Source organism: Callorhinus ursinus, unplaced genomic scaffold (assembly GCF_003265705.2).
Source record: "Callorhinus ursinus isolate GAN/ISIS: 27379988/994484 unplaced genomic scaffold, GSC_fseal_2.0 scaffold5, whole genome shotgun sequence".
NCBI lineage: Eukaryota > Metazoa > Chordata > Mammalia > Carnivora > Otariidae > Callorhinus > Callorhinus ursinus.
In genome coordinates this window covers 75505561-75524638 of record NW_027397067.1, presented here as the reverse complement: position 1 = coordinate 75524638, position 19078 = coordinate 75505561, and the positions used below count along the sequence as shown (strand labels likewise).

General features: G+C 46.6%; 1 non-coding gene across 1 annotated transcript; it reads left to right on the top strand.

Annotated features, from left to right (window-relative positions):
* The first annotated feature begins 9440 nt into the window (after window positions 1-9440).
* LOC112823751 (small nucleolar RNA SNORA48) lies at window positions 9441-9574 on the top strand. Its single transcript, XR_003208122.1, has one exon. It is a non-coding gene; the product is annotated as a small nucleolar RNA SNORA48 (small nucleolar RNA).
* The last annotated feature ends 9504 nt before the right edge of the window (window positions 9575-19078 follow it).

The following is a 19078-nucleotide window of genomic DNA, read 5'->3' as shown; positions in this document are numbered from 1 at the left end:
TGAGGGTTCCTGGGTCCCTCTGACAGGTGCAACACCAGAGAAGTAAAAGGTGATGGATACTCCAGCACAGTGTTTGAAGCAGCAGCTAGGCATCTAGCCTGGAACATGGATGGATCTTATAAGCATGACGCTTGGTGATAAGAAGTAATAGCAGAAAGAGATTTCTAGCACAATGCTATTCACTTCAATGCATACGAAACAGTAGACTTTTTTTTTCAAGAACATACAAATTAAAAAGTACACATCAAGTATATTTGAACGGCTGCCCATGGAGGGAAAGGGTTCCCTGTGTCAACAATATTTATTGAGCACTAAGTGGAATGGGATATCTGTAAGCATCTAACATGGTACTTGCCATTTGGTCACTTTTCTCATCCCTGGCCAGCAAAATCTCTGCTGATTTTATGAGCTGTATTTCAAGGGTGTATTCTTCTTGCCTATTGCCTTTAATGAACTGTGCAAGGTTGTATGTTTAAATAATTTTCCAGGAAAAAATACACGGATCCTGTGTTTAGGATATTTCTATAGTTAAGCAAGATTTGTAGTATAGGAACTACACATAGAAGTCATCAAAGCTTAAAACCATCATGGCCAAAAAAAAAAAAAAACCATCATGGCCCGTTTGTACATTGACAGTATGCATTATAACAACTGCAGGGAAACAAGCAATTTCAACTCCGTCTTACGTATAGTATCGCACTTAATCACACACACACACACACACACACACACACACACAGAAAAAAGATTGGAAATTTAGAGAAGCCAAGTGTTTTGCCCAAGAGGAGAGAACCTGCAAGGACAGCGACAGCAGCTGCCTAGCAAATTCAGGAGTCACCTGGGACCTTGCTCTGCACTTTGCTGACAAGTGAGACCACTGAGCTGTGCATCCCCCTCCCGGTTACACTCGCCTGCATTCTTTGTTCCGAGGCAGGAAGCACATGTACAATTATGATTAACTTATAAGTGTGAATTATTTTATATGTAAGTAAAGGTGAAGCTAGTAAGAACCTTGGACGTTGAAGAAAACCCTTTGCTGCATTTATTCACATGATTAGAAAAGCAAGGCCTAGAAAATGCAAGTTTCCTAATTTGCCTAAGCACACAGAAATTTTCCCTGTAGTCGGGACAAGGAGCGCTCTTTCCTAGTTTTTAGACCAGGTGTGGTTTACTAGAATAAGATAGCCTAGAAACCTCTAGGGCCATTAACTAGCTCTAAAGCCAAGAAAAGCTGCTGGACATTCCCAAGCTCCTCTTTCCTCGGTCGTAAAAGGGGGTAATACCTCATGTGGCTCATGTGGCTGTTGCAAAGATCATTCATTCATACGTTTATGCACTCATTCAACAGAGAATTATACAGGCAACTTCTATGCGCCAGTCACTGTTCTAGGCCCAAGGATATAACAGTGAGTATATCAAAATCCCTACACTTGTGGAGTTGATGTACTAGTAAACTTAATTCAAGTTGCTAGAGAAATAAACATGTCAATCAATCCATCAATCAATCAATCAATCATTCATTGAATGAGTAATGTAAATATATAATATTTTTTTTACGATGTAAAAATATAATAAGGCATAGTAAGGGTATAGAGAGTGACAAGAATGCATTTTACTCAAGGAAATCATCACTTCCAGGGCAGAATTCAGAATCTACACTCCTGGCCCCAGTCTCTGTAGTAAGAACAAGCCCCTCCCCTTCAGATTTCTGCTGGGTGAGTCCACTGGCTGTTCTACTAGGTTCCTTGGGGTCCCTGTGCCTTACGCTGAACTCATTTCTCCCTCCAGCTCCCTCCAACTGCTTGTTCTTCCCTTGATTTAGCTCATTTTAGGTAATGGGACCTTGGTCCTCCTGTTGAGGAGAGAACACGGGCTTTGAAATCATACAGACTTAGGTTGCAATTGCCCAGCATTTGGTTGCAGAAGCTTTGGAAGAGCTGAAGAAACAGATCTGGTTGAGCTTCTAGGGACCATAACCCAAAGCCACGAGGGCTGCCTGGAGTTGTCAGGGGGGCTGCTGGCTCCAGAACCTCAGGACTGCTGTCCTAGTCAAGAGGGAAACCAGCAAAATCAGGCAGTAGCCATGGCGTGTCTGGGACAAGTCACCCCCCAGAACAGGGCCCTACGTCTTGTTTCATCCTGAGCCTATTGTCTCTGTTAGTCAGATCAGTGATGCTCTGCAATGGCCACTGACCCCACTGTCTTTCCAATTCCCATTCTCCGTCTGCTTCTCTAGAAGTGTGTTCCGGCAGGAGCATGGTACCCCATCCCAGTTCACCGCCAGTGGCCATTTGCACAATCGCACCAGCACAACATGCCGGGGGCTGGCAGGACTCCCGCCACCTCCCGTAAAGGGGTCCTTATCGCCAGCCAGCCAGCGAGTGCTCCAACTCGAACATCAGGTTTTAGAGTCTGTGTCCCAGGACCACTTCCAGCACCGGCCACTGCAGATGGAGATCTGCACACAGACCCAGAGATGGAGAGTTGCATGTCAAAAGTTGGCTGCGGCACGTGTTCAGGAGATTCCTGTAAGGAAGGAGGGATGGCAGGAGCCGTGGAGGGAGAAGCTGCCCTCCCTCCGATGCGGCTGTGACTGAGGCCTCCACCAACCCAAAGGCATCCCCACCGCACCCCTGCCTGCCGTAGATGCTTTAAGCACCTTCAGACCCACTGAAGGATCTATGGCTTCTATGGCCCACGGTAAACTTGCACAGTGACTGACCCCTTAGAAGGACCCTCTTAAACCTGGCAGATGGCAGGATTCTGCAGGGAGCTCTGGGGCTGCAAGAAGCTCAAGTGGCCTTCCACTTGTTCCGAATGGAAGCCAGGTGGCCAGTGGCCATGGCATATAACCTTGGGTGGGGCAGTCCCTGCTCCTGAGAACAGTTCCCAGTGAGGGACATGGCTGTCAAAGTCAACACCAGTGTGTCCAGCATCTGGTGCCTAGGCCCTGAGGAGGGGCTCTGGCTGGAGCACCACAGGATCCACGCACATGAACATGTTACTTTAAAGAAGGAAATGGCTGGAAAGTGGAAGGACGGTGGGTTTCACACTGGGACCTGTGTTTGTGTCCTGCTTCCTGTACTTACTCTGTTGAACTTATTTCCCTTCTGTGAACCTGGGAACTGATTCCTCCTTTGAGGAATGGGGACAATGATAAGAACACCTTGCCCTGTCACGTGGCATGCAGCTAAACTTGAACCAAATGAAAACCTGGATGTGAGAGCCCATGATAAACTGTACAAATTGTGAGGGGTCCCTGTTCGTATGGTCCGACATCAAAGAAGTGCACAACCCAGGGATGGTGAGTTCTAGAGCATATCTCCTTGAGGCTTGTGTCAGAGTTTTACAAGGAGGACGGGAGAATTCCTTGTCCCTGTGCTTCAAGCCAAAGAGAACTTGCAGGGATAGGGCCCTCAAGGAAGGAGGAAACTTGGTGAGGAAAGGAAAGAGGGAAGAAGGAAGAGATGGAATGTCTGGGAGGGAGAAAGAGAGGACAGTGAATCCAACATTCTTTAAACCAGCTACTCAGTGTCAGGTGCAGCTTCTCCCTCCACGGCTCCTGCCATCCCTCCTTCCTTACAGGAATCTCCTGAACACGTGCCGCAGCCAACTTTTGACATGCAACTCTCCATCTCTGGGTCTGTGTGCAGATCTCCATCTGCGGTGGCCGGTGCTGGAAGTGGTCCTGGGACACAGACTCCTGAGAATGTGTCCACATTCTCTCCACAAGAGAGGCTGTTCTGTTAGGACACTCTGGGTAGCAAGTGAAAGAAGATCCAAGTCAAACTATCTTAAGCGAAATAGAACGCTAACTTAAGCCAAACAAAAACACAAACACAAGGAATGTCTTGGCTCAACAATCAACAGGAAGGGCTGGCTTCAAGAACGACTTGATTTGGGGCTTACAGGGTGTCTCCAAGGCCCAGTTTCTCTGTTTCCCATCTCACAGCTGGCCCTCCCACTGCACTGGCTTGGCGCTCGGTGTGAATGTGTCGGCCAAGATGGCGGCAGCTCCCGCCATTCCTTCTCAGCTTCGGATCCACTGGGGAGGAGGATCTGCTTCACTTCGTCCTCCATTCTTGCCCAAACCTCACCCCTCTGCACCCCTCATGGGTCACATTACCTCCCTGACCCAGAGCCCACATCCGGGAGAACCTGGTGTGCTCGAGGACCCAGGGCCTACGCAGAGCGCGGGGACTGATTGCTGGGGACGGCTGGTTCTCGAGGAGGGCACGGTTATGAGGAAGGTGAAGTACACACTGAGCAGCAAAACCCCCACGTGACCCCTCAGAGGCCTTCGCCTCATTGTAGAGGTGAGGTAAGAAGATGGGGGCTGGGCAAGACTGGATGACTCACTCAGGGGCACACCCTCTCAGAATTGTTGCTTGAGGAAATGCATGATTGAGACATGGCTAGAAAGTGGTAGTTCTGGAGGTGGAGACCCGGTGCACATGACTCTGAAGCCCGAGTTTCTCTTGCAGTGCTGAACACCACCGGTATACCTCAGCCGAGTCACCTCACCCCCTTGAGCCCTTGTCTCCTCATCTAGCTCTGAGCTCTGACAACTCCACCTTGAGGAGACCTATTACCAGGTGAACTATAATGGCAAAATCCAGTAATGGCATAACTATTGCCAAGTACCTGGTTCTCTTTCTTTCCACTATTTGTTTCCAGTGAGCATAAGCACAGGTCTGCTCAGCCAGCATCGTACTGTTCAGGTTCCCTTCGGCTTCTTAACATGAGGGCCCTCTTTCTCATCCTGCTTTGGAGAGGGTGGATGCTTTGACCCCAAGCGTGTAGTTCATCCAACACACCAAACCCTCTTCCTCCTTCACCCTCCTCCCCGCCAGTTACCACTGCCCCATGCTTCCCTGTAAAACAAATACTTCTTTCCACCGTATTGACCCCAAATATTTCATCCATTCACTGTCCCTGAAAGCCAAGTGTTTTTTTCAGGCTGGCTGCAAACAAAAGCTACTTTGTGAGGCTGTGAGGGCAGCGAGCCAGATTACCTTTTCCTGGTTGTTTTTTGTTTGTAAAACGGCAGTGTCTTTTGTAAATATGGTATGTCAGTGGCACATAATTGCACAAACCTAACAAGTGGTCTGTTGTTGTCTTTCTCTGCCTTTGCTTCTAGTTGGGTCCATCTTTTGTCACTGTATTTATAGAGTTGAAGTGTTGTGTAGTTATAATTTTATATTTTGTTTATTTTGCCTACTTCAATGATTTTTCCATGCTATTAACCTGGACTTCACTGTTTTAATTGCTGCTTTAAATTCAGGAAGTATTTGTTGGTTCATTCAACAAGCATTTATTTAATAACTACTTAAGTGTTCCTCTATGGGTTTCTCCCAGGTTTTATTATTGTAAATAATGGAATAAATATCTTTGTGCATATATCCCTCTCTCTATCTTTTGGGTTATTTTCTTGGGATAAATTCCCCAAATGGGATCATTAGGATGAGCATTTTTATAGCCCTTAAAGCTAACAACCAACTGCGTCTGAATGTCTCACTGATTCTGTTTTCTCATGATCTTACTCATTCAGAGAATAAAACCCATACATTTCTGTAATACAGGACCTTTCCATGAACTGTCTGTCTCTCCCATCATTTCTCAACACTCCCCAACTGTCCATCTCCCTCACTTCCACCCAAATGAAGTGTAGATATTAGTGTTTTATGTGCAGGATATCTTGATTTGAACATGAAACGCCTGCTCTCATGGGTGCTAAATGGCAGCAGAATGCTGGACAAATGGCTGGATAGCCATAATAAATCATTACCCACTTTGCTCGGTGCTGTGGGCTGAATTGTGTCCCCCCAAATTCCTACCTGAAACCCTTACCCCCTCTGTGATGGAGGTGGGCCATTGGGATGTGATTACATTTTGGTGAGGTCATGAGGGCTGGGTCCTTATGATGGGATTAGTGTCCTTATAAGAAGAGAGCTTTCTTTCTCCCTCCTTCTCCTCCCTTCCTTCCTTCCTCTCTCCCTCCCTCCCTCCCTCCCTCCTTCTCTCTCTTTCTCCCTCTCTCTTTCCGTGCCCTGTGAGGACACAGCAAAAAGATGCCATTTGTGAGCCAGGAAGAAGGCCCTCACCCGGAACTGAATTGGCCAGGACCTTGATCTTAGACTTCCCAATCTCTAGAACTATGAGAAAAACAATTCTGTGTTTAAGCCACCCAGGCTATGGTATTTTGTTATAACAGCCCAACCCGACTGATACATTCAGGATCCATCAATCATAGCATTTATAACATTAATAGATAATAAATAGGTCATCTGGATTTCATTCTAGTTCTACATCTGATTTTATTGACTTCTCATGACAGCCCTATAAATATGCCAATTTTGTAGGAAATAAAGGTCAACAGGGACACTTGGGAAACTCTAAGTGGTTCAAGATGACTCAAGCGGGAGGGTGCCCTAGACGGGAAGTCACTGGTTGGAAAGACTTCAGAGGTGGTAGGGACCAGACCATGAAGAGCCTTCTCGGTCAGATTCAGGAGTTTGACATTCGACCAATGAGCCTGGGATTTGGAAGGTTTCTAGAAAGGAGTGACATGATCCGATTAACATGTTAGAGTGTGTTCTCACAGCCATGTGGGGGGGACCAAACTGGAAGCAGGGGCCCCAGCTAGAAGACCTGCATAAGTACAGGCTTTGAATGAGTGCAGCTTACTCTAGAAGGAGTCCGAGTGAGCTGATGGGATTAACTACCCCAGTTGTTGTTTCCAGAAAGGAGCTCCAAACTATGCCCAGGCCTCTTCTAAGGATTTTAGGTTTTCCAGGCTTCATTGGATAAAATAAATCAACACAAAATCGGCAGCAAACCTTATGCTAAATGATAAAACATAAAAAGGTTACCTTTGAAAGAAGGAGGAGTCTGCACTTATAGTCAACATTGTACCGAAGGTCCTAGCCAGGGCAATAAGGAGGACAAAGACATAAAAGGCACATAGACTGGAAGAAAAAAAAATTGTTCTTTTTCTCAGATGCTATTACGTATACATAAAAAATCCTAGAGTCTTGGGGCGCCTGGGTGGCTCAGTCGGTTAAGTGTCTGCCTTCAGTTCAGTTCATGATCTCAGGGTCCTGGGATCGAGCCCCACGTCGGGCTCCCTGCTCAGTGAGGAGCCTGCTTTTCCCTCTACCTGCTGCTCCCCCTGATTGTGCTCTCTCTCTTCCTCCCAGTCAAATAAATAAATAAAATCTTTTTTAAAAATCCTAGAGTTTTAAACTACTACTGAAACAAAAAAATACATAAAAATTGTATTTCTCTCTGTTAGCACAAAACAGTTAAAAATAGAATGTTAAAAGACATGAATTATAGTATGATCTTAAAAGCATCAATTCCTTTAAGCATCGATCTATGAAAGATGTGCATGGATATTCCAAAAGTAAAGCTTTAAAGCTTCCTGAGGAATACTGAAGAACATTGGAAGGGCCCTATGCCATGTTCTTGGATTGGAAAAATCACTAGTTTCAAAATGTCAGTTCCTCCCAAACTGAGCTATAGGTTCAGTGCAATCCCAGTCAAAATCTCAGTATGTTTATTTTGTAGAATTTGACAATCTGTGTTTGAAGAAAAAGAAAGACATAAGAGGATTTTTTTTTATCAAATATCAAGATATTGCGGTATTTTGGTGAACAAGATGGTGTGGCATTTATGCAAAGATAAAAAATCAACCAGTGAAAGAGGAGAGAGAACTTAAAAATGGACCCCACAGGCATGGACTTGCTTGTGGCAGAGGCGGCAGCAGATAAAGAACAGTGTTCAAGGTGGATGGCGATGGTAAGATCTCCATATTGGAAAAAACTGAGATTATACCCCTTTCTCACACTGTATGTAAAATCAGCCTCAGGTGGCTTAAAAAACTAATATGAAATGCCAAATACTGAGCTTTCAGAAGATACCATGGGAAAAGAAATATATTTTTTAAAGATTTTATTTTTAGTCATCTCTACACCCAACATGGGGTTTGAACTCACAACCCCGAAATCAAGAGTTGCACACTCCACCGACTGAACCAGCCAGGCGCCCCTAAGAAAACGTCTTAATAACCTTGGAGTAAATATCTTAAATAAGGAAGAAAAAACAGTAAGCATAAAGGAAAAGAGATAAATTGAGTCATACTAAAAATTTTAAGTCCCGTTCATCAAAAGATAAAAAAGAATTAAAATATAAACCACAGAGTGTGAGAACATATTCATAACAAAATGGCATTTTTTTGCCTGATGGAGAATTTATTTATTTTTATTATTAACATATAATGTGTTATATGTTTCAGGGGGACAGGTCTGTTTTCCATCAGTCTTAACACAATACACTGCACTCACCACAACACATACCCTCCCCAATGTCCATCACCCAGCCACCCCCCTCCACTCCAGCAACCCTCTGTTTGTTTCCTGAGATTAAGAGTCTCTTATGGTTTGTCTCCCTCTCTGGTTTCGTCTTGTTTCATTTTTCCCTCACATATGTGGCATTTTTTAAAAAGGGGGCTAGTACCCAGAACATATAAGGAATCTAAAAAAGTAATTGAGAAAGGGCAGACAAACTGAGAGGGGAAAAAATGCACAAAGATGTGAACATGGACCTCTGAGGGATAGATACCCAAATGGTCAGTAAACTCAACCTAATTGTTAATCAAGGGAACACAGATTAAAATCACAATGAGTTGGAATCAACACCAATGTGATTGGTAAAATGAAAAAGACTAACAGTACTAAGTGCTGGCTATGGTGTGGAGCTTCAGAAACTTCAGAAACTTACACTCCTGATAACAAGAACGCGAGTCAGTACACCTGCTTTGGAAAAACAACATTGCATCATCTAGGAAAGTGGAATATTCCAGGTTCCCTCCAGATGTGCATAATTACGCGCACTAAGTCGAAAAGAATGTCCTTAGCAGTGCTTTTCATAATTGCGAAGAACCAGAAGAAAACTAAATGTTCGCTGTGTAGTGCACAGGCACCAAGGAAAGGAATATTTTAGATGTATCCAACAATGTGATGAGTCTTGCAGTGTTGAGCAAAAAATAGCAAGTCACAATAATATAGCGGCGCTCCATTTTCAGTTTAGAAATAGGTAAAAAGTAGGGATGCATCCACAGGCAACAAACCTACAAAGAAAAGCTATAAAAGTGAAGTGGTCACTCTTGAGAGCAGGGAGGGATTGCTACCGGTAAAGAATATTGAGGGGGCTCCCGAGGGACTGTTAGTAGTCTGTTTCTTGGCCCAGGGCATGATTGAGTAGGTGTTCACTTTACAGCCTTTTGTTAAACTTGTCTACATAATATATTTTAAATTAAAAATGCTTTCTATTTAAAAAAAAGGCTTTCTATTTTAAATTTAAAAATGCTTTCTATTTTTTAAAAAGCCTTATATTTTAAATTAAAAAAAAAAACGCTTAAAAAAAAAAAAACTACCCAAAGTCCCTGACCTGGGTAGAGTGGCATCTGGTGGTAGTGCCTGCCTCATATCAGCCAGGGACAAAGCAACTCCTTGTTTATTCCAGCTTGGCTTTTGGGCTATGCCTGTGCCTGGTTCATGCCCGGGACACATGGATTTAAAAAAAAAAAAAACCCACTACCCTAAACCCCAGCTAATTCTAAGATGCAATGAATATTTGATATTGTAATGAAATGGACAGATCTAACTATCCAAACATTCTATACACATTTATTATCAGTAATAAGCTTTGATTCCTGTAATTTACATTTCATTAATTCTGGACTTCATCAAGACCAAATCCCAAAGGGCTTTCACCCAGCACCAGAGACCAGAGAGGCTTCCAATTTATTTACATCTCCTTTGGGCTACTCAGATCTTACTATAATGATGCATTTATCAGAATAAAAATGGAAGTAGGACCCTGATATCCCAGGGATTCGGAAAAAGTGAGGAGAAGATTGCTTCAAAATAAGAACAAAGAAAAAAAAAATAAGAACAAAGAAAAACAAGTGGCCTCGTTTCCATCACTGCTGACCCCAAGGTCACGATTTACCTGCCTTTGTTCTTCACAGTTTCCAGTTCCAGAGTGTATTTCACAAGCTTGGTATATTTAGCTATCTTCTGGAGGCATGTGAGTTATAAATAATAGTGGCTGGGAACTTGGTTAGGACCTCGCTGATTTGCCGTTTTGGAAAAGTTAATTTTTTTTAGAAAATCTTTTAAGAAGAATATTCATATAAGTCAATTATTTACATAAAGCAGACTTCAGAAAGGATACTTAAACGAGGTTCCCAAACATTCTAAAGATTTTCAGGAAGGGGAAGAAGGTGTATATTCCAGGAACAATTATAATAGCATCAATCCCCAAAAAACACTAGGCTATGAATTTAGCGGATGGTTTGTGATCCTTAGTAATGGCTAAGAATCAGCATGGTTTTTCTAAGGAGAGATTATTTCTTATTAATCTCATTTCCATTTTTAAGAGAATGACTAGGTTCTGGATAAAGAGGATGTCAACAGACATCCCATATCTCAGTTTTCACGAGGCACAGGTGCTAGTTCAATTAAGTGAGTAAGTTTTTAAAAACTGTCAGATTACTGAAATTGTCATGTCAACCTCAAAAACCTCAATTCTTCAGCCTGTCCCTTAAACACTTCATTAATATCTGGGTGAAGAGGAAGAAAGTGTGCTTATCAACTCTACAGATGACCCAGAACTGGAAGAAGAGCTCACACATTACATTGCAGACTCACTTGTGAAAGGATGTAAACATGTACCACAGGAGGAATGAAACCCGATGAAAACCAGTAGATAAAGAAGTTCAGCAACACAAGTTCAGGATTGAGAGGATCTTGACATCAGTGTAGTTAAAAAAGACTCTAAGTCCCCAGCTCACAAGGAAGAGAATTCTGCCAATGACCAGAATCACCTGGAGCCTCAGGTGGGAGCCCCGCCCCCCTGGCACCTTGATTACAGCCTGGTGAGACCCTGACAGAGGACCCAGGTAACCCACGCCCAGACTTCTGATCCACAAAAAGTGCGAGATAACAGATTTGTGTTGGTCAAAGTCACCAACTTCGTGGTCATATGTTCTGCGGCCACAGAAAACTAATATAGGAGCAAGAAACCCTTTCGGCCCATCCCTCTCAAGGTCTCTTGATAGCCTTCATTTTCTGTCACATTGCAGTTAAAACCCCAACGTCCCTCTTTGCCCAGAGAGGAGAGGCTATCTAAATTTTGGCTGGCGTGCTTCCTCACGTGCCTGCCTAGTAGAAGCCGGTCAAGTGGATTCTGTTAGCATCATCATCATGCTGAGGTCAAGGAGGAGATGCAGGCTCTTAGCTCTAGACCCAGATACCCTGCCTACTAGTCTAGACCTAGAAACTTCTGAGTCTAGAGTTAAAAACAGCATTCCAGACTGGGATATGGCTTTTGGAGCCATCGGCATATAGATGGTAATCGAATCTGTGATAAATGTTTCCATCACCCAGGAAGAGTGTGCACAGTGGGAACAGAAGACGTGGGAAAGAATCCTGGAAAACCTACATTGAAGAAACAGCCAGAAAAGGGGAGACTGGCAAAGCCCACTGAGGGGACGTCGTGAGAGCGGAGAGCAACAGTGGAGGGGATAGGGAGTGTCAGTAGGGACGGAACAGGGCAGAGAAGGCGAGTACGATACAGACCTGAGACGGGTTGATGCGCGCTCAGGACGAGAAGGCTGTTGGAAACGCTGGTCAGAGCAGCTCCAGAGGCAGATTGGGATGGGAGCCAGAGCCGGGCAATTTGAGGGATAAAGGCAATCCTAAGTAAGGAGAGTGGGTCCTTCTTTCAAGAACTTTGTCTATGAGGTACAGGAGCAAGATGGGGAGGAGGAGGAAGACAAGTGTGGGGGGGGTTGTGATTTTTGGGGGGTGGAAACTGGGATTTGAATTCTGATGGGAAACAGTCAGTGTAGGTGGGTTCAACACGTACATCCTAATATATTTTTCATGCATACACTTAAAACTTCTCTTGAGCACCCACTACGCGTCAGGGCCCGGGTTATGTTGGCTGTTGGAGAGAGGGTGGAGGGGGTGGTGGTATGGAGAGAGGTTGCACGTCAAGTTTAATGATGTTCCAGCCTATTCCTAGAAATATGCTCAAAATTTTGCTGACACATTGGCGCTGATAGATAAAATACCACAGCCCCTTTCATCTGATGTTATTTGGCGCTCAGTCTTCTGGACACCATTCTACTAATTGGCTTCCTGGTGCTCGTGGGTCAGCTGTGCCAAGGGGGATGAGTCGGCCAGGCAGAGGTGGCCCCCCAGGCCCTCCTGAGGGGCAGTGCGGGAGCAAAGCTGGGGGCTGGCGGAGGTCCTTCCAGAAGCCTGGGCAGCCCACGGTCCTGGAGGCCTGAGGCCGATGCCATGTGAGGGGGCCCTTGCACTTTGTGTTTTCTCTAGGTCGACCTGCCCTGGAAAACACTGGGGACACAGCAAACAGAAAAGATGTGAGTAAGAAGGGAATGAGGTATTCTAAACGTGTACTTCAGACTGTCTAAAGGAAAGGTTTGCTGGTTTGGTTTGATTTCTGGTCTGTGGTAGACTAATGCTTACCATCATTTCCGTCTTTAGACCAGTAACAAATTGCTCCTGGACAGGCTCTGGTTTAAGACCATGCTGTGGTCCATTTCCCCTTATGATTATGACACTGACCCTGACTTCTCACACACACACACGCCCAGCACTTAGGGTTGGCCAGGCGTGTGTGCCTTCAGGGGCTCAGAGCCCAGTTCAGCACCTCTTCTTCCCAGAGACTCCGTCTCTGGGGTCTCCCTTGGGGGGCCTGTGTGCCTACCATCTTACAGCGGGTTTGCCTAGAAGCAGGTGTCCAGACCAGGATTTGAGCACTAGGAGTTTATTGGGGAATAATCCTGGGAAGTGTTGGTTAGGGAGCGGAGAAGTGAAATAAGGAAGAGAAGGAGTCAATGGGGTGTGTGGGGGGGGAGCCTATGCAAGTCACTCCGTGGGCAACTGGCCTTGTCTGGCAGGGGAATTCCGAGAAATAGGCAGGATGCACCCCTGGGAGTTCCCCAGCCGGGGCTCGAGGAAGCTCTGTGTTAACACACCTCTGTCATTCATTTCCTGGGTTGAAGGCTACTGGGGAGGTGAATCCTCCCACCTGCCAGGCAGAGTGGGGTCCAGGGGGCAGGGGAAGCCCCCAGGTGAGGGAGGGTAGGTAGCCCTGTGGGCACAGCGGGACAAGGCCAGGGCCGTGCCACATGGGCAGGGAGTCTGCAGCCCCCTTAGGCCGCATCTACCTGTGCTCTCTGCCCATCAAACTGTTTTATAATTGCTTATTTCCTAGACTGTGAGCCCTCTTAGGGCAGAAGCTGTACCCTCAATCTCCATACTTCACTGTAGGCTGTATTCTGGGCACCCAGGAGTGAAGGATGCATGACTCTGACCCTCACAACACCCCCTGCATGGGATTGCTCTTTCCCTCATTTCACAGATCTAGAAACCAAGACTAGGGGGCGCCTGGCTGGCTCAGGCGTTAAGCGTCTGCCTTGGGCTCAGGTCATGGTCCCAGGCTCCTGGGATCCAGCCCCGCATCGGGCTCCCTGCTCGGCGGGGAGCCTGCTTCTCCCTCTCCCACTCCCCCTGCTTGTGTTCTTGCTCTCGCTGCGTCTCTCTCTGTCAGATAAATAAATAAAATCTTTTAAAAGGAAAGAAGAAAGAAAAGAAAGAAAGAAAGGAACCAAGGCTCGGAGAGGGCCCGTGACCTGCTCGAGGTGACGTAGCTAACGAGTGGCAGACTCAGATCTCCCAATTCCAAGTCTTGTTTCTTCCCATCCGATGACAGGTGCCTGCAGTGTTCTTCTCCATTCCTCCCAGGCTTGCTACCCCGACTTGACGGCATGCACAGGCCCATGGATCTACCACACCTTGACTCCCAGTCTGTAGAAGCTTAATACTTTTGACCAATGGCAAGGTGAGAGGAATCTAACAGGTATTTACAGGTTGCAAACCCACTGGGTCTATGGAGGGGGTCCTCTGGCAGCTTTTTGGTATCTCTCTACCTTTGCTTCTCCCCAGTGACTGAGCACAGAGCCCAGGCTTAAGTCTGAAGAGTGTGTCCCTATGTTATTAGATTTTTTAAAAAAAGTTTTAACAGCAAACCCTGAAATCTTAATGAAAACCTCAGGATGGCGGCCGGGGAGGGCAGAATGGCTTGAGGCGGGGGGTTCCAGGGCAAAGGGAGCATTCCTAGATAATCACTTAATCCCACACGCAGCCAAGTTGGTCCAGCAGAGGTGGACTCTGTCGAAACTGAGTTATCAGAGAAACAGAGGATGCAGGGTGTACCCTGAAACGTGTGTTTGTGGTCCTCCAAAATGGTCCACCTGCTATGTGAAGGTGTCTACTTTTGCACATGGACAGTGATCACAATGGTTGGTTTGTAGCTCACGAAGAAAGGACTGGTCAGCAGTGGGAAGAATAGAGCAGCAAGGCCACCTGCGGTAGCTGGCTGGAAGGTGGTCATCTGAAAGTCTTCTCACCCTGCATCCTTTCTCTCCCTTCCTACAATGTTCCCATTTTAAGAACGGGTCCTGTGGCCCTGCCCTTAACTGTCACCCCCACCTCCTAATGAACCTCAGTTCTGATGTCTGAGGTCAGCAGAGCCTTGACCCCTACTCCTCAGCCTGATTGTAAGGCTTCCTGGGACTTCAAGGTCCTTCTGGAACATGGGACTGGGCCTTAACCTTACCTGCTCTGATGAAAGCTTGGGAGCATTTCCCCAGGAGAGATGCCCATACTGACAAAACGCTGTGTATAATTTTGCAATGTCCCTCCATCCCCCCAAGCCATGGATCTGGAAACAACTCTTGCTCTAAAGTCTTCCCAGCCCTGCCCCTGGAAGATGAGGATGAAGTGGATGTGTGAAGAGCACAAGTCGGACAGCCTACCCTAATAAATCGTGGAGGAGGGGCAGGTGACAAGCAGACATCGTACCCATGGGACTACCAGCGCACTCCAGCAGGGGACAAATGGCAGGTGTGGCTCACGCGCCCCGACAGGGAGCTGTGGACAAACCTGAGGACAGAGCAGACACGAGTGGAGGCAGCACGGGCTATGCTGATCCAGTAAGAGGGTTAGGGTTCCCTTCCCGCCTCCACCCCCAAGAGTCCTCAGACTAAGCGGCTGCGGGGCTCCCTCTTTTGCAGTTGCAAATGGTCTCTGTCCAGCAGTGGCCGCGTGCCCGCACTCCAGCATGCCATGGTCTTTCCCACCCGGGCCCGCGCCATGCCCTCTGCCAGCATATCCTGCCTCGAGGTCAAGTGCCCCCTTGCTCCTCAAGAGTCAGCTCAGTTTCAACTCCGAGCCGTCACCCTCCTGGGTTAGCTGCCCCCATCCTGTGCCCTTCTGGCCCTAAGCCCACCCTCTCACTGGGCCCGCCACGCTGTCCTCCAGCTCTCTGTCACACTGTCTGGCACGTGACGCTCGCTTATCAACATTTATGGGTTGCTACCGGTGGGTGACATGCGGCTGACCTTCCGTAAGAAAGGGGCCGATGTAGGACACACACTTTTTCAGAGAAAAAGCCCTAAGAGGCCAGGTCTGTGTCCTCCTGGCTCTGCCCACGCCCAGAAACAGCCAGCCCGGCCATTCCCTAATAAGATTTAGCAGCCTTGGCTGCCGACAGCCGAAGCCAGTGATAACAGGATAATATTTCTTAGCATGGGGCTTATCGTTTATTTTTACACTCATGCAATGCTCGTATAAGAAGAACCATGTTTGCATTTAAAGCCTGTGGAGCAGCTTAAGAACATGGGGTCAGAATCAGACAGGCCTGGGCCCACATGACACTTTTGTTACTGCTGACTAGCTGTCTGATCCTAGTTAAATTCATTCCCTCTGTGGGCCCCCATTTTCTCAGCTGCAGAAATGAACACAGTAATTCCTTCTCTGAGAATTATTCTGAGGATTGAATGTTGTGTGTGTTTTGCACACAGAAAGCGATCACTAAGTATCAATTCCTTTTCCTCACTCGAGCTGGAGACCTGGGTTTCCACCCCAGTTCTGTTATCTAACTTTGTAACCAGGGGCTAGTTCTAAATCAGAGACTCACAAACCAACAGCTGCCTTCCTCCTGTTTATGTGTAAACTTTTTATTGCAAACCTTTTTTTAAATTGAAAATCTTTTTTAATATACACTCGGAAAGCACATATATCACAACCGTGAGCCTTGATGAATTATTGAAAACTGAACATACTATGCACTCAGGACCCAGAGAAGAAATAGGGGTTATTATGAATAATCTGCTATGAACATCTCATGTATGTCTTTTGGTGAAGTGTGTGCCTCTCTGTGGAGTCTATTTCTAGGAATGAATTTGTTAGATCATAGGGTAGATATAAGGTCAACCTTATTGGAAACTGCCCACTGGTTTTCCAATGTGGCCATACCATTACCTCTCCCACAGGCAGCGTCCGAGAGTTCCAGTTGCTCCCTATCTTCTCAACACTGTTTTTTATTCCCTGTCTTTATCATTTTAGCCATTTTCCCCGCCCCTGTGTTGATGCTTCTCTCCTCTCTCTAAGTTCTTTCTCAGTTTGCGCTTGGACACCTCCAGCAACACAGCACTCACTGCATCTAGGGGCACCCCTTTCATCTTTGGGCACTTTTGTTCTCTTAAGGAGCTCTTCTTCATATAGTCATCCTTCAGATGTTTAAAAAGCAACACTCGTATGCCTCACTTAATGCTCTCCTCTTCAGAAAAGGAAAACTATTTCCAGCTTCTTTAAAGTTGCTAGGAAAGGGGCGCCTGGGTGGCTCAGTCGGTCTGCCTTCAGCTCAGGTCATGATCTCAGGGTCCTGGGATCGAACCCCGCATGGGGATCCCTGCTCAGGGGGTGTCTGCTTCTCCCTCTACCTCTCCCCCCTGCTCGTGATCTCTCTCTCTCAAATAAATAAATAAAATCCTAAAAAAAAGTTGCTAGGAAATATGGATCTTCATGCCCCCTTCATCCTGCTTGCCTGATGGACAGGCTTAGCTTCTCTGGGCTTCAGTTTCCCCCTCTGTAAAATGGGGGGGGCAGAATAAAAGACTTTTAAAGTCATTATTGACTTTATTGACTAATATTGACATTATTGACGAACAAATATTCTGTGTTAAGTGTCATCTTGGGAACTCCAGCAGAGATGCCCACGCATACCACAAATCAGGGCTCTGGTCCCCCAAATGTTCCCATAAACATTTATTTGTTCACAGTAGAGAATGGAAACACCTAGTCCTTTAATTTCTGCTTCTTCCAGTGAATAGTTACTGAGTGCCAAGGATCTCCCAGGTGCTGCAGAAGGAGTTCAGGATGGCTAAAGTGACGGGAGTCTGCCCTGCTGCAAACAGCTCTGGCAGGAAGCAGGAAGGGGAAGCGGATTGTGTGCCTGGGAGACCCCGTAGCGTTCACGGGAGGTTGTAACTGTGCCAAATGCATTTGAAAAAGACAAGAGTCGTGGGAACTGTCGACACTGATGAACATCACCCGAGGCTGGAGGGTGGCTGGGGGAAGGGAGGAGTGATGCCGTCTGTGCCCAGTCACTGAGGGAACGGGACCAGGGCATCGCTCCGAGAGGGGCTGGGGAGTGCAGGTTTGCCCCTCGACATTCTCAAGATTTACTTCATTTGCAGCAAATAACTCCCAGGCCACACTTCTCGTTCTGCTTTCTCTCTGACCTAAGTGTCAGTAGAGTATAAGGACCAAAGTTCAGGTCAGCAGATCTGGATGGCCAGTCTCTCTAAAATGTCCACTGTGCAGAGACCAGCCTAATTCAACGGACCCAAACGCTGTCACGATGTGAAGGCAGGGTGGAGAACAGAAAAATCCGAATTAGGTTTGCGAGATGTCAAGTCTCCCAGAGACTAATAGGAGCACTGCTTTGAATATTTTAGAAGAAAACCTAGTATCGCGTGTTTATTTAAGCCTCACGAGAAGCCTGTGCAGCAGAGAACACCACCCTTGCTTGGCAAATGGGGAAACTGAGACACAGAAGGTCTCAGAACCTGCCCGGGCCCCCTGCTTGTGAGAGTGGGGCCAGGATCACAGACTCGGGCAGTCTAGCCTCAGAGGTGTGCTCTTTATCACGAGGCCACTCTAAGCCTCGTAAAAGGGCTTCATGTTTGCAAGGAAGACCTTCACTTGCAGGTCAGATTTGGAGGTGCGGCAGCTCCGCTAACCCTGGTGTTGGAACGGTGAGCTATGGACTCTAACTCTCCTTCACTTATACCGAGGGACCCAGAAATGAGTGCCCCGGGGTCACAGAGCTCACGAATGCCCATTATAATGTCGATAATCATGATATTGATTTATTGATTTATTTTTGTTTTTATTTTTTGAAGATTTTATTTATTAGAGAGAGAGAGCGCACAAGAGGGAGGAAGGTCAGAGGGAGAAGCAGACTCCCTGCTGAGCTAGGCACCCGATGCGGGACTCCATCCCGGGACTCCAGGATCATGACCTGAGCCCAAGGCAGACGCTTAACTGACTGAGCCACCCAGGCGCCCCTGATAACCGTGATATTTAAAAAACCACTCCAAGGGGAAGGAAGTTCCCTGAGAAGAAGCAGGATGCTGTCACCAGGGGAAGGGGCACACCAGGGAGTAAGTGCCACTTGCCCAGGGTCACACAGCCAACAAATGGCAGAATCCAACCCAAACTCAGATCCATCTTACATCGAAGCCCGGAGTAGAAAGGATATCACCTTTTTATAGCAAACCTGGAGTGGGAGAATCTTCTCTCTTTTCTTCTCAGCCAAGCATGGACTTGGTCAGTGATTTAGAAAGCAAATTCTTGGGGCGCACTTAGTGCTTTACTCTGGGTTCATGACGGTATGAGCAGTAGATTGTGTCATCGGTCCTACTCCTTCACCCTTTGTTCTGTGACTTTATCTTCTCTCACCAAAAAGCAGAGTATGTGCCCCTATCTGTGGACTCTGATGAATTTGGCCTTGTGACTTGCCTTGGTCAATGAGATGGAAGGATAGACTGGAAAAAGCACTTATGTTTCTACTTGCCCTTTTCCGCTTCTGCCATCCGCATGACAGGGACATACCTAGGCTAACTCACAGTTCC